Consider the following 6,057-nt stretch of genomic DNA (forward strand, 5'->3'; position numbering starts at 1 on the left):
GGCTGTTTGGGGAATTTGCTCCGAAGCGAACAGGGACATGGTCGGCGCCCGGCGTGATCAACTCCAGTGGAGTTGCGAGGAGGGGAGAGCCATCGGCGTGATGGGCGAACACCGGTAGACTATAACTTAACACGGCGCTGTCGAGTAAGTGACATAAATATGACTGTAAAGATAGGCTACAACTGATCAAAGCTCAACGCATGTTAAATTAGATATGACTGTTTAATAAAATGCAAATATTCCACAATCTGTTTTGCAAACATAATTATCGTATTTAGGCCCACTGTTTAGACTAAGCGAATCATCCCTACTGACTAGCCTGTATCTCTGCCTTGTAAATTCAAAAACATTTAATACACTGATCTTCATCAACTATATCACTCAAGTGGAAAAAAACATTATGTGACATAATAAATAAAATTAACCCTAAATCTTTGTGGACACGAAAGATCGAGCACAAACAAGAGTAACAAAACAAAAACAGGTCACACGTCTGCTTTTGCGGTGTAATGAATTTGCTACACTGTCCCACTGGGTGAGTGGATGTCGCGCCTTGTGGGACGGCGCTCTGCCGCAGGCTGCCGGTGGCACGTAACGGAGGGGACGGCGGAACGCCCACGCGGCCCGCGGGGGACGGAAAGCGCCGCTCTGCCGCTCCGAAAGACGGCGCGGACGTAAATCCTTCGGCTAAACTAGGCGAGAGTCCATATTTTCTCTAAATGTGTTTCTCTTCTATTTCCCGTCAAAGAGAGAGAGAGAGAGAGATTTCCAGGTCTCCTTTATTGGCGGTGGGAGGGAAGCAGACTGAGACATCTCAAAAAATACCCAGCCATTTATCTTCTGATGTATAACAGGTGAGGCTAGAAAGGGGTCTCTATGAATTATGCTGGAGTTTTACTCGCTGTACTGATAACCTTGAACGTTTGACAGACATTTTCTCTACTCCTTTGCTCATAAACGGCATTTTACAGACCCAATAAATTGTGTTTTGTGAGCTGTAATGTTTATGGGGGGGGGGGGGGACTTCCACACAACAGAAGTAACACCTCGAGGCATAAAGAGCAGCAATGTCAGACAGAGATGTGGGGGTTGGGTAAGCAGGGAGCTTGGGACCAAAGAGGTTGAAAGTTCAAGTTCCAGGAGGGGGGGCTTGTGTTGTGTTTTTAATCAGAGCATTTCACAGAACATGCAGCTGTGTCACTGTGTAAAGGATCATTTTTCACACAGATAGTCACACTCAAAGTTGCCTTTTGTCATGCATTATGCTAATTAACCGCGGGCTGAGGCTGTCCTGCAGTACTTTCACGCTTTTTCGGTCAAAAGTGAAAAAGCAAATTAAATATTGTTAAATGCCAGCAGGGTGTCATCAACATGACCCTGTTAATAACCGAAGCAGGCTGGATAGCAAGTTATTGTAATATAATACATGCCAAATGTGGCCATTTTACACTTAGATTTTTTTTTATTGGAATTGATATTCAGGTGAGTCTTGAATTCAAGTCAATATTCATTTCTTGGTTCTGGAGGTGCAGCCGGTCGAGCTTGGCCGTGGAGACAGCTTGTTGCTCCAGGATACCACATCCTCCTGTCCTTCTTCCATCTCTTCTTCGCCAGGGTCCCTCAGGAGTGGAACACAGTCCCATTGGGTGTGATCCGGGCGTTCGGCTGGCAAATGTGTGGTTCTGCTCTTGCCGTTCGAGGTGCAGTATCTGGGGCACAAGGGACAGGGTGTGTTTATAGCCATTTGTATGGGTCCTCCCCCCCCCCCCCCCCCACACACACACACACACATGGCAACAGTCTCCACACTGTTGCATGATTGTTTGCTGTGCTGCGTTCTCTCCAGCTTCCTTCCCCCTTCCGTTGCGGTATCCCCCATCCTTTATGGAGTGGTAGGGAAGACGTGCTCTGTTGGCCCTCAGCGCTGATTGCTTCATAGTGCCGGAAATACCCATGAATCTGATTTTATTGGGCCTGACCATAGGGAGGGAATCAGGGCTGAAAGAATGGCGTGGGTTCAGGCTGGGTGAGGGGAGTGGGTGGGTTTTGTTACGTGGGTTAGCCGCAGGGACACTTTTGCGGGGTTTGCTGTCCCCGTACGCCATAATTCAGGCACAGGAAGAGCGCGGCCCCCAGCCCGCGTCGTTTTTCACCTCCGCAGGCCCCTGGCGGCTCCCATGCTGACGCAAGAAGAAAGGGGGGGAGTCACTGCAACGCAGCCCCCAGATGACAGGCCACGTGGGGAGAAAGAGTCACTTATTCATCTGGGCTTCTCATTTTGTTCAGTTTATCTGATTGTATCCTGCAAAAAAAAACACTGTATGTAGGGACAAGTACATCGGCTGGGCGTATATCTTAGAAAAATCCCTGTTTTGTCATTTTTATCGAGGTGTAAAATTTACAAGACAACACCAAATGGCTCACCAGATTCTCTGCAGACTAATTTCAGAGCCCAGACTGTGCATCGTTTAACAGGCGTGATGATTGGAATAACCCAATGAGCCTGACACTGATAGGCTGCGGACAGAGGAGAGACAGCCCTGCTTGGCCTGGGTCTCCCTGAATGTGCCACCTCAGTCCGGTCACTGGGCACAAGTCGTCCGGTCACCTATCATGCTCATTTTGAGAGCACGGTCCCTGTGAAAGAGCAGGTCTGGGGCAGTTTTTTTCTTCTCTATGAGTCAGTGAAATGCATGGACTGATCTGATCGCAGAGAACAAACACTTGGCACGCATGAGAATGCTCCAGTGGGCATGGATCATTATGTACGAAACGTTATGTGACAGCAATGCCCAAACTTCAGAAACCATTATAAAATGTACAGAGATGAGTTACAGCTCTGAAAAAATTGAAAAGGCCACAGGACAATTTTTTTTTGTTTCACTCATTTCTCAATATATAGATGTGCATCTGTGTTTTGCTAACTGCAGCCTGGCTCTTCCTTGCTTCTCATTAATGAAGGGCTTCTTCCTTGCTTCATGGGACTTCAGTCCTGCTTCTAGGAGATATGTTTAAAAATATAGAGTGGTCTCTTAGGTGTTGAGTTTCCCCCTTGGTGCAGACTAAACTTCTTATTTAAAGAATATCTTCTCATTTCTCACCGTTTCATCCTTAGCTACTGATATCATCATAGAAAGGCTTCAGCTCAGCACAGCCGAAACCCTCCTAGATGTTGTGCCACTTCCTGCTTGTGGGAGTTCATGATCCCAGCAGTGGCACCCATGGAAACAGCCCGCAGCAATGTGACCAGAGGGAGGACAGCGCTGCTCCCGCTAGGCCTGTTAGGGACAGAGATCTCCGCCTGCTCTGTCACTCCTGCAGCTCTGGAGATTCCACCGGTCTCCATGGTGACCCGCTGGGATTCCGGATTCCTCCAGGTGTGCTGAGGGATCTTCTGCGTTCTCCCGTTTGCAGTGTCCATAGTGTTTGACCAGCCCATTGTCCTTCTGTCGCTGAGCAGTGATTTATCCTTTGAACGAGTCTGACAGCACTACAGTCAGCCACAATCAGACTCTCAAAGCACAAGCGATACCCAAAGTACCATCTCACTTTCGCAAGAGCATTGAAGTCGTTTGGGTTGTTTGGTAATTGTGCTAGACCATAATAAAGTCAGGTTGCTGTCTGTAGAGAGCGCTAGATGACAGTATCAGCACTTCTGCCCCACATCTGGGAAGCTGATGCCCCCAGGATCAGCTTCATCCACTGCTGTTCCATAGCCACTCAGCTAGCCTAGTGAATAACACAAAAGAATTTAAAATGACTAATGCCGATCCTCACACTGAAATGTCCGTAATCCCCGTGTGTGTTTTTATTTTAACTGCCGTTCGCCATCAAACTATCATAGCCCTCTCCGCGACATGATAGCGGCTGATTTAAGTGGGTTTGTAACAGGCAGCGGTCCCATCTGATTATCTCTTTGTCCTCTGTTAACCCTGGAAGGAAAGAGAACAAAGGGAACCGGAGAGCTTTGGCCGACGTTAATTTACGCTTCTCTAATAAAACTCGGCCGGTGTGAGCTGCACGCATCACCGCGTTAATGACAGCGCACCTGAAGTCACATGGCTAGTCCTGCCTTGTATTTATCGCTGAGCTATTATGTAGAAATACTGCAGAAGTAAAAGCTCTTATAGAATTGAAACTGCCGCGCCGCGCATCTGTCACGGCGCTCCGCCGCATGATGTATTCTCATACTCTCCTAGTGCACGTTACTCCGCCTGGTGAAGACTGGAGATTTACTACCTGACTGGATCACGCCTTCTACACAACCCCACCCTGATACCATCTCACAATTGTGCAGTCACAAAAATAAACTATGAGCTATTTCTCTATATAACTAGTTTATTTGTATAACTTTATTCACCTGTGGGTCTCCTTGCCGGAGTCTTTCAGTAGCTCATGCTGTCCCGGCTATTTACCTTCACACGTTACTCTAAACCATTAACACACATATCTGTAGGTCTTTTCTCTCCCTTTTATTTAGTTCTGGTTCACCCTATTCTACCACTAACACAGAAACAGCTGGCTCCGGCCTTTGACATCAATCAGCAATAATGGAATAAAGAAATAAAAGAATGAAATGGACCAATGTGTATTGCATGAAGTTTATGTCGTTTAGCTTGAGCCTTTATCCGGACAATCCAGGGGAAGGAAAATCTGGTAGCGGTAACAAACACGCGCTCCCGAGGCCTATAGGCCATTCAGAGACGCCATCTACTCGAAGCGCATTGTTTTTGATTAGGGGAGGAGTCCCACGCGACATGGGAGAACGTGCGTGGTATAAAATGAAGTCATGAAACGGGAAAAGAATAGCAAACATAATATTTCATGTGATTTTGTAAATCTGCTTATAAAACATGTAATTGAATATTTCAGGCAAAATGAAATCGAACATAATTCTAGTAGATAAATGTATGTGAGTGCTGTCGTTTTTATGTTTACCGGCAGATGGCGCGATGTCCCTGAGCTCTGCGTAGGACCGAGACCCAGAGTCTGATTCTCAAGGTTTTTATTTACTGATAGGCGCTATTGGATATTATATTTAGCAGACGTTTTTATCCAAAGCGACGTACGTTTTTTTTTTGAGGAAGCAGTATCAGTAAATGGGGGTTAATGGCCTTGCTCAAGGGTCCAGTTGTGAAATCCCTCAAAAGACCCAGGTATTTGAACCAGTCACCTTCCGACCACAATACTCAGACCTACTGAGCCATGCACTGCCTGTGTAGCTAATTCGAAAAAAGGAAGTTTTGAACAACATGCGGTTCAGCTCATATTATCAATGAAGACAACGCTGTGTGACGTAAAATGAATATTATTTTTCACTTATAAACATGCCTTAACGTGTCACACATAACCTGAGGTTTATATGTCATAGGACAGCAACACGGCATTGTGTTTGCATGATGTGTTTCTTTATTCTGCATGCTTGTATAATCCCCTGATGGCTGCAAAATTAATAGAAATGAAGGTGCGTTTGTTGAATACAGAATGCGTAGATCCAGGCCTGACGATTTCAGGGACTTTTTCATTTGTGTCAGACGAAAGTCAGGTTAACTCAGGTAGGGGTGACGGCAGGGTGGGGGTGAGCGTTTTGTGGATGCCATCTTCTGAGTATGGGTGGAAATGCAAGCGCGCCAGTTACTGACCTCGACATAATATTGACGAGAAAAAGTGACATTGTTCAAAAGCGTCTGCTTTCATTGACGAAATCACGGCTTTAATTTTGCTGCCATACTGCGCTATATAAATTAATGAATTTACAGTACACTTTTCCATTCCTTGACAGTTATCCATGTCTTGTTCCTAAGGCAGCAGACAAAACTACTGACCTGATCTCGACGCGCTAGGTTCAGCTGTAATTCATCTGTTGACATAAGAAAATGAAACTCTATAATGCTGTTAACCCTTTTCAATCAATCTGATCTCGCCGGTGCTCCTTTCTCCGCATTCGGGCCGCACTTTTGCGACTTGGCGCTAATGGGAAAGCTGTCACACACTGATGCGGTAGCTCTACGTATAGTGCACGCTGGCAGTTGGTGCTGTTGCATCCCTCTTAGTCAA

At 46.2% G+C, this 6,057-nt stretch overlaps 1 long non-coding RNA gene across 3 annotated transcripts; it reads left to right on the plus strand.

The window, feature by feature from the left end:
* The first annotated feature begins 18 nt into the window (after positions 1 to 18).
* On the plus strand, positions 19 to 4,581 carry LOC111856764 (uncharacterized). Of its 3 annotated transcripts, none has more exons than XR_002841381.2 (5): positions 19 to 144; positions 749 to 854; positions 1,527 to 1,700; positions 3,116 to 3,377; positions 4,200 to 4,581. It is a non-coding gene; the product is annotated as an uncharacterized lncRNA (long non-coding RNA). The 3 variants fall into 3 exon arrangements; XR_011982336.1 differs by having other exon boundaries at positions 1,533 to 1,700; XR_002841447.2 differs by having other exon boundaries at positions 1,615 to 1,700.
* The last annotated feature ends 1,476 nt before the right edge of the window (positions 4,582 to 6,057 follow it).

The sequence above is a fragment of the Paramormyrops kingsleyae genome, chromosome 1 (genome assembly GCF_048594095.1).
Source record: "Paramormyrops kingsleyae isolate MSU_618 chromosome 1, PKINGS_0.4, whole genome shotgun sequence".
Taxonomy (NCBI): Eukaryota; Metazoa; Chordata; class Actinopteri; order Osteoglossiformes; family Mormyridae; genus Paramormyrops; species Paramormyrops kingsleyae.